Source organism: Gorilla gorilla, chromosome 10 (genome assembly GCF_029281585.2).
Source record: "Gorilla gorilla gorilla isolate KB3781 chromosome 10, NHGRI_mGorGor1-v2.1_pri, whole genome shotgun sequence".
NCBI lineage: Eukaryota > Metazoa > Chordata > Mammalia > Primates > Hominidae > Gorilla > Gorilla gorilla.
The window spans coordinates 86676584-86682583 of NC_073234.2; the positions used below are offsets into that span (position 1 = coordinate 86676584).

A 6000-nucleotide genomic window follows, 5' to 3' on the forward strand; every position below is an offset into this window, starting at 1 on the left:
TTCCCTTCTTTATTCCAATAATGCAGAAGTCTAATAATGGATTAATGGATGCCTCTAAGAACTGAGAATGTTCTTCCATCCCATAGAGCACCATAGGATGTATTTACTTGACCATTACAATTGTATTGTCTCTAACCAAAATGCCAATCCCAAACCCTTATTTTCAGCTCACTCTCTCTCACGCCTCACAATAATTTTTGTTAAATCTTCACGACTCACCTCAAACATGCTCCACTAAAACCTCTTCTTTTATTCTCAACAACTAACCCTACTTTTAAAAGTCAGTGCCTTAAAACAACTCTCTAAACTTCCCACTATCTACTTATCAGTACATTTGTAGCTGCAACCATAAATTCATTATTCCCTCCTGCCTCACTGAATTAGGTTATCTTCCACCTAAATTGAAACTTGCCACCATGTCCTATGTCCTGACATCTACCTATGTTTCAGTCATAATTATGTTAAACAGCAAGTGAAAGAAAACACAAAATGGTAGTGGCTTAAACAGGATAGAAATTTGTTTCTTTTTTGCAAAAATTAGGATTCTACATAATTAAATCAGGGCTAGTATGATGACTCTACAATGATCAGAGGTATGACTTCTTCTGACTTGGGTCTCCACTAATCTGAACATATGGCTTCTACCCCATGGTTTAAGATTACTACTAAAGTTACAGCCAACATGTGTGCATTCCAGTCCACACAAATGCATCTACGTTCCTCCCATTGACTAGAATCTAATCCCAAGGCCTAGCTAGCTGCAGGGGAGACAAAATAATGCATTCTCTGTTATAGAAAATGGTAAGCCCAGCTAAATATTAAGAGAAGTGGTGAGTGGAAGAATGAACATTAGTGAACAAGTAACAGTCTCTGCCACAGTCCTCTCCTGCTTTCTCATGTTCTTCTTTCTGTTCACATTTCCTCTTCCCTCTGTCTTCTAATTCCACCTCTCTATTGGGTCTTTCTTTAATCTGTTCAACCATCTTTCTAAATCCTGTGTCTCTAGCTACTGCTCTGCTTCTTTCCCCTTTTCCGCCAGGTTTTATGAAGACTTTACTCTCACTGTCTTCACCTTCTTGCTGCATTTGCTCCTAAGCCTGTTGAAATCTGATGTATGCCCCTATTGTGGGTTGAACTGTGTCCCCCTAAAAAAGATATGTTGAAGTCCTAACCCCTCATACCTGTGAACGTGACCTTATTTGGAAATAGTGTCTTTGCCAATGTAATCATGTTAAGATGAGGCTATACTAGATAAGAATGGACCCTAAACCAAATAACTTTTGTCCTTAAAAGAATACCATGTGACACAGAGAAGGGACACAGAGACACACACACAGAGAGAGAATGCTATGTGGCAATGGAGGCTCAGATTGCAGTGATGCATTTGTAAGACAAGAAACATCACAGATTGCTAGCAGATACCAGAAACCAGGAGAGAGGCAAGGGTGGCACCTACCCTAAAGCAGAGAGCATGGTCCTGCTGATACCTCGATTCTGGACTTCTGGCCTCCAGTACTGTGAGAGAGTAACTTTCTGTTGTTTTAAGCCACTATATATGTAGTACTTTGTTATGGTATCTCTAGGGAACTAACACAGCCCCATCCACCCCACTGAAAGATCCTTTACTAATGTCACAATAGTCTCTTCATGGCTAAATCCAGGGGACACTTGTCAGAACTTTCAAAATTTGTTATCTCTCTAAAACATTTGACAAAATTCCTCACACCCTGCCCTTGAAATCCTTCTGCCCTTGGTTTTAAGACACCACTCTACTGGTTTCCTCATATCTCCCAGGGAATTTCACCTCAACTTTCCTTTCTAACTCTTCTGTTTTGGCTCATATCCTAAATATTCCTGTTACCTTCTTCCAATATAACATATTAACTGAAGTGAAATAAGTCAGTCACATAAGAACAAGTACTGCATGATTCCACGTATCTGAGGGATCTAAAATAGTCAAACTCACAGAAATAGAGAGTAGAACTGTGGGTGCCTGGGACTAGGAAGACGGGGAAACAGGGAGCTGCTGTTCAACGGGAATAAAGTTTTAGTAATGAGAGATGAATAAGTTCTAGCAATCTGCTCTATAACAGTATACCTACGGTTAACACTGCATTATGCACTTAAAAATGTGTTAAGAGAGTAGATCTCATGCTAACGGTTCTTACCACAATTAACTAATTCATTAAAATGTTAACTGAACCAAAATACGTTTAATTCACCCCATCCTGCTCCCAGAGTCCCAGTGAAATGAATAGAATAATATAACATTTTAACATTTATTTAATTCATGTATTTATTCAGCAAACATTTGTTAAGTGTCTATTATATTCCAGACACCGTGCTGGGTACTAGGGATACAGTAGTGACCCAGATAGATTAAGTACTAGACCTCATGAAGCTTCCATCTTTGTGAGGTTGTAATAAGAAATAACCAAAGAAATGTAGTAGATAATTACAATGTGTGATATGTGGCATTAAGGGAACAAATGGGATGACGAGATAGAGCAGAGGTCAGCAAATTTTTTCCTGCACAGAGGTACACAGAAAATAGTTCAGGTTTTTTGGGCCATATGGACTCTATTGCAAACTACTCAACTCTGCTGTTGTAAAGCAAAAAAAGCAACTAGAGGCAACACATAAGTGAATGGGTGTGGCTGTGATTCAATAATACATTATTAAAAAAAAAAAAGGACAATGGACCAGATTTAGGCCTGTGGACCATAGTTTGCCAACTCTTAAAATAGAGAAAAGTTGGGGTAGGTCAGTTTAGATACAAAGATCAAAGAAAGCCTCTTGAAAAAACAGCACTTGAGCCAAGATCTGAAGGAAAGAGCCACACCTACTTCCCTCAGCCCACTAGCCTTTCAACTGGCAAAGATAACAAACAAATGTTTTATTTTTCTGTTGTTTGGCTCTAAAAGACTTGAATGACAACCCACATAATCTGTAAAATTGATCATTCCAAATGCTAGATAAACATCAACCCCTGTATCCTCAGTGTGAAAATTCACAGGCAAAGTCACTGAATTTATGAAAAGACTTATGAAAAAAGATAGGGATCAATCTGAAGCACTAGATAAAAATCTCCCTTCAAACAGACTTACTGAAGTAAACGGGAAAAGGGATTACAGAATCTCTTATCTGTATTCTTAGCAAGAATTGAAAATACACTGAAACTATAAAAGAAAAATAATCTAATGTACCATAAATATTATATCAAAATCTTTATTACTATAGAGACATCAAATTTTATACTGGGTTACTATTGAATCAGTGTACTTGTTGAAAAATGCAAAAAAAAACAGGAGCTATGAAGAACACATTTAAGAAATATAATTTACTTACGGTAGAAGCTCAATACAGAAATAGAGCATATAAAGATAAAGCAATAATCATTAGAAATTATGGAATAGGCCAGGTGCGGTGACTCACGCCTCTAATCCCAGTGCTTTGGGAGGCCGAGACGAGCAGATCACGGGCTCAGGCGATCGAGACCATCCTGGCTAACACGGTGAAACCTTGTCTCTACTAAAAATACAAAAAAATTAGCCAGGCGTGGTGGCGGGCGCCTGTAGTCCCAGCTACTCGGGAGGCTGAGGCAGGAGAATGGCGTGAACCTGGGAGGCAGAGCTTGCAGTGAGCCGAGATCGCGCCACTGCACTCCAGCCTGGGCGACAGAGCGAGATTACGTCTCAAAAAAATAAATAAATAAAATAAAATAAAGTTTCAATTTCGAGAAAGGGTATTTGGGCCGGGTGCGGTGGCTCACACCTGTAATCCCAACACTTGGGAGGCTGAGGTGGGTGGTTCACAAGGTCAAGGGTTCAAGACTAGCCTGGGCAACATGGTGAAACCCCGTCTCTACTGAAAATTCAAAAATTAGCCAGGTGTGGTGGCAGGCCCCTGTAATCCCTGCTATTCTGGAGGCTGAGGCAGGAGAATTGCTTGAACCCGGGAGGCAGAGGTTGCAGTGAGCAGAGATCATGCCACTGCCCTCCAGCTTGCGTGACAGAGCAAGACTCTGTCTCAAAAAAAGAAAGGAAGGAAGGAAGGAAGGAAGGAAAGGAAGGAAGGAAGGAAGAAAAGAAAGAAAGAAAGAAAGAAAGAAAGAAAGAAAGAAAGAAAGAAAGAAAGAAAGAAAGAAAGAAAGAAAGAAATTATAGAATAGATTTTCCTTTTAGCTGAGAAGTCTTATTTTTTCAGCCCAACTGAATCAGTACCAGGCCAAATTCATGTAGAAGGAAAACCCAAACCCAGACATTTACCGCTGAAATTGTTGAATTTGAAGGCTTTGGGAAAACTACATATATCTAAAATAAAAGAGAAAGTGGGGTGAGTATGATGGGAAGAGAGAATATAATACGCAAACAGAAAAATGTTCCGAAACAGAGGTCACCTCTACAACTCTAAATGCTTTTAGAAACAAAGATTGTGATCCAGGGATTCTGTATTCATTCAAATTATCACTCACATCTAAGGGCAAAAAGATCTGCTAAAGATTCAGGAAGTATGTTACTTCTGTAAAATAATTACTATAAGAAGTACTTCAATCAAAATTTTTATAGTTTCGGGTCTTACGTTTACGCCTTTGATTGATCTTGAGTTAATTTTTGTATATGGTGAGAGATGGGGTCCAGTTTCTTTCTTCTCCATATGACTATCAGGTTTTCCGAGCACAACTTATTGAACAGGGTGTCCTCTTGAGAGGTGACAGCATACTGGCAGCGCTCGCAGCCCTCGCTCGCTCTCGTTGCCTCCTCGGCCTTGGCGCCCATTCTGGCCGCGCTTGAGGAGCCCTTCAGCCCGCCGCTGCACCCTGGGAGCCCTTCTCCGGGCCGGCCGAGGCCGGAGCCGGCTCCCTCGGCTTCCGGGGAGGTGTGCAGGGAGAGGCACAAGCGGGAACCGGGGCTGCGCCCGGCGCTTGCGGGCCAGCTGGAGTTCCGGGTGTGCCTGGGCTTGGCGGACCCCGCACTCGGAGCGGCCGGCCCGGGCAGTGAGGGGCTTAGCACCTGGGCCAGCAGCTACGGAGGGTGGGCCGGGTTCCCCAGCAGTGCCGGCCCACCGGCGCTACGCTCGATTTCTCGCCGGGCCTTAGCTGCCTCCCTGCGGGGCAGGTCTCAGGACCTGCAGCCCGCCATGAGCCTCCCCCTCTCCCCACTCCAGACCAATCGGCTCTCTGTAAAATGGACCAATCAGCAGGATGTGGGTGGGGCCAGATAAGAGAATAAAACCAGGCTGCCGGCGCCTGCAGTGCCAACCTGACGAGGTCCCCTTCCACACTGTGGGAAGTTTGTTCTTTCGCTCTTCGCAATAAATCTTGCTGTTGCTCACTCTTTGGGTCCACACTGCCTTTATGAGTTGTAACACTCCCCACGAAGGTCTGCAGCTTCACTCCTGAAGCCAGCAAGACCACAAACCCACCGGGAGGAACGAACAACTCCAGACGCGCCGCCTTAAGAGCTGTGACAATCACCCCGAATGTCTGCAGCTTCACTCCTGAACCAGCGAGACCACGAACCCGCCAGAAGGAACAAACTCCGAACCGCCGCCTTTAAGAACTGTAACACTCACCGCGAGGGTCCGCGACTTCATTCTTGAAGTCAGTGAGACCAAGAACCCACCAATTCCGGACACACTTTCCCTGTTGCATATTTTTGTTGACTTTGTTGAAGGTCAGTTGGTGTAAGTAGATAGCTTTACTTCTGAGGTCTCTATTGTGTTCCATTGATCTATGTATCTATTTTTATACCAGTACCATTCTGTTTTGGGTAGCATAGCCAACTGAGATTTGAACCAGCAGATAGAAAAAGCATAACAACAACAACAACAAAAATGAGCGAACAACTGTGACAGGTTTCCAAATGTAGCTGCAACATTACCTCCCCTCCCACAAACTCTTCAGTCATGCAGCCTTGCTACTCTTCCATGAAAAGTCTATTCCATCCTCTTGAATCTGGGTTGAAGCTGTGACTGCTTTGGCCAATGCCACCCTGCAAA

The 6000-nt window shown here is 43.0% G+C and overlaps 1 protein-coding gene across 2 annotated transcripts in view; it reads right to left on the reverse strand.

Moving 5' to 3' along the window:
• The window catches only part of TSPAN8 (tetraspanin 8), a 254116-nt gene extending 248939 nt beyond the window's left edge, over nt 1–5177 (reverse strand). For both annotated transcript variants that reach the window (XM_055358044.2, XM_055358042.2), the window contains exon 1: nt 4582–5177. The gene's annotated coding sequence lies outside the window, so the exon portion shown is untranslated. The remainder of the gene's footprint in view (nt 1–4581) is intronic.
• Between the last annotated feature and the right edge of the window lie 823 nt (nt 5178–6000).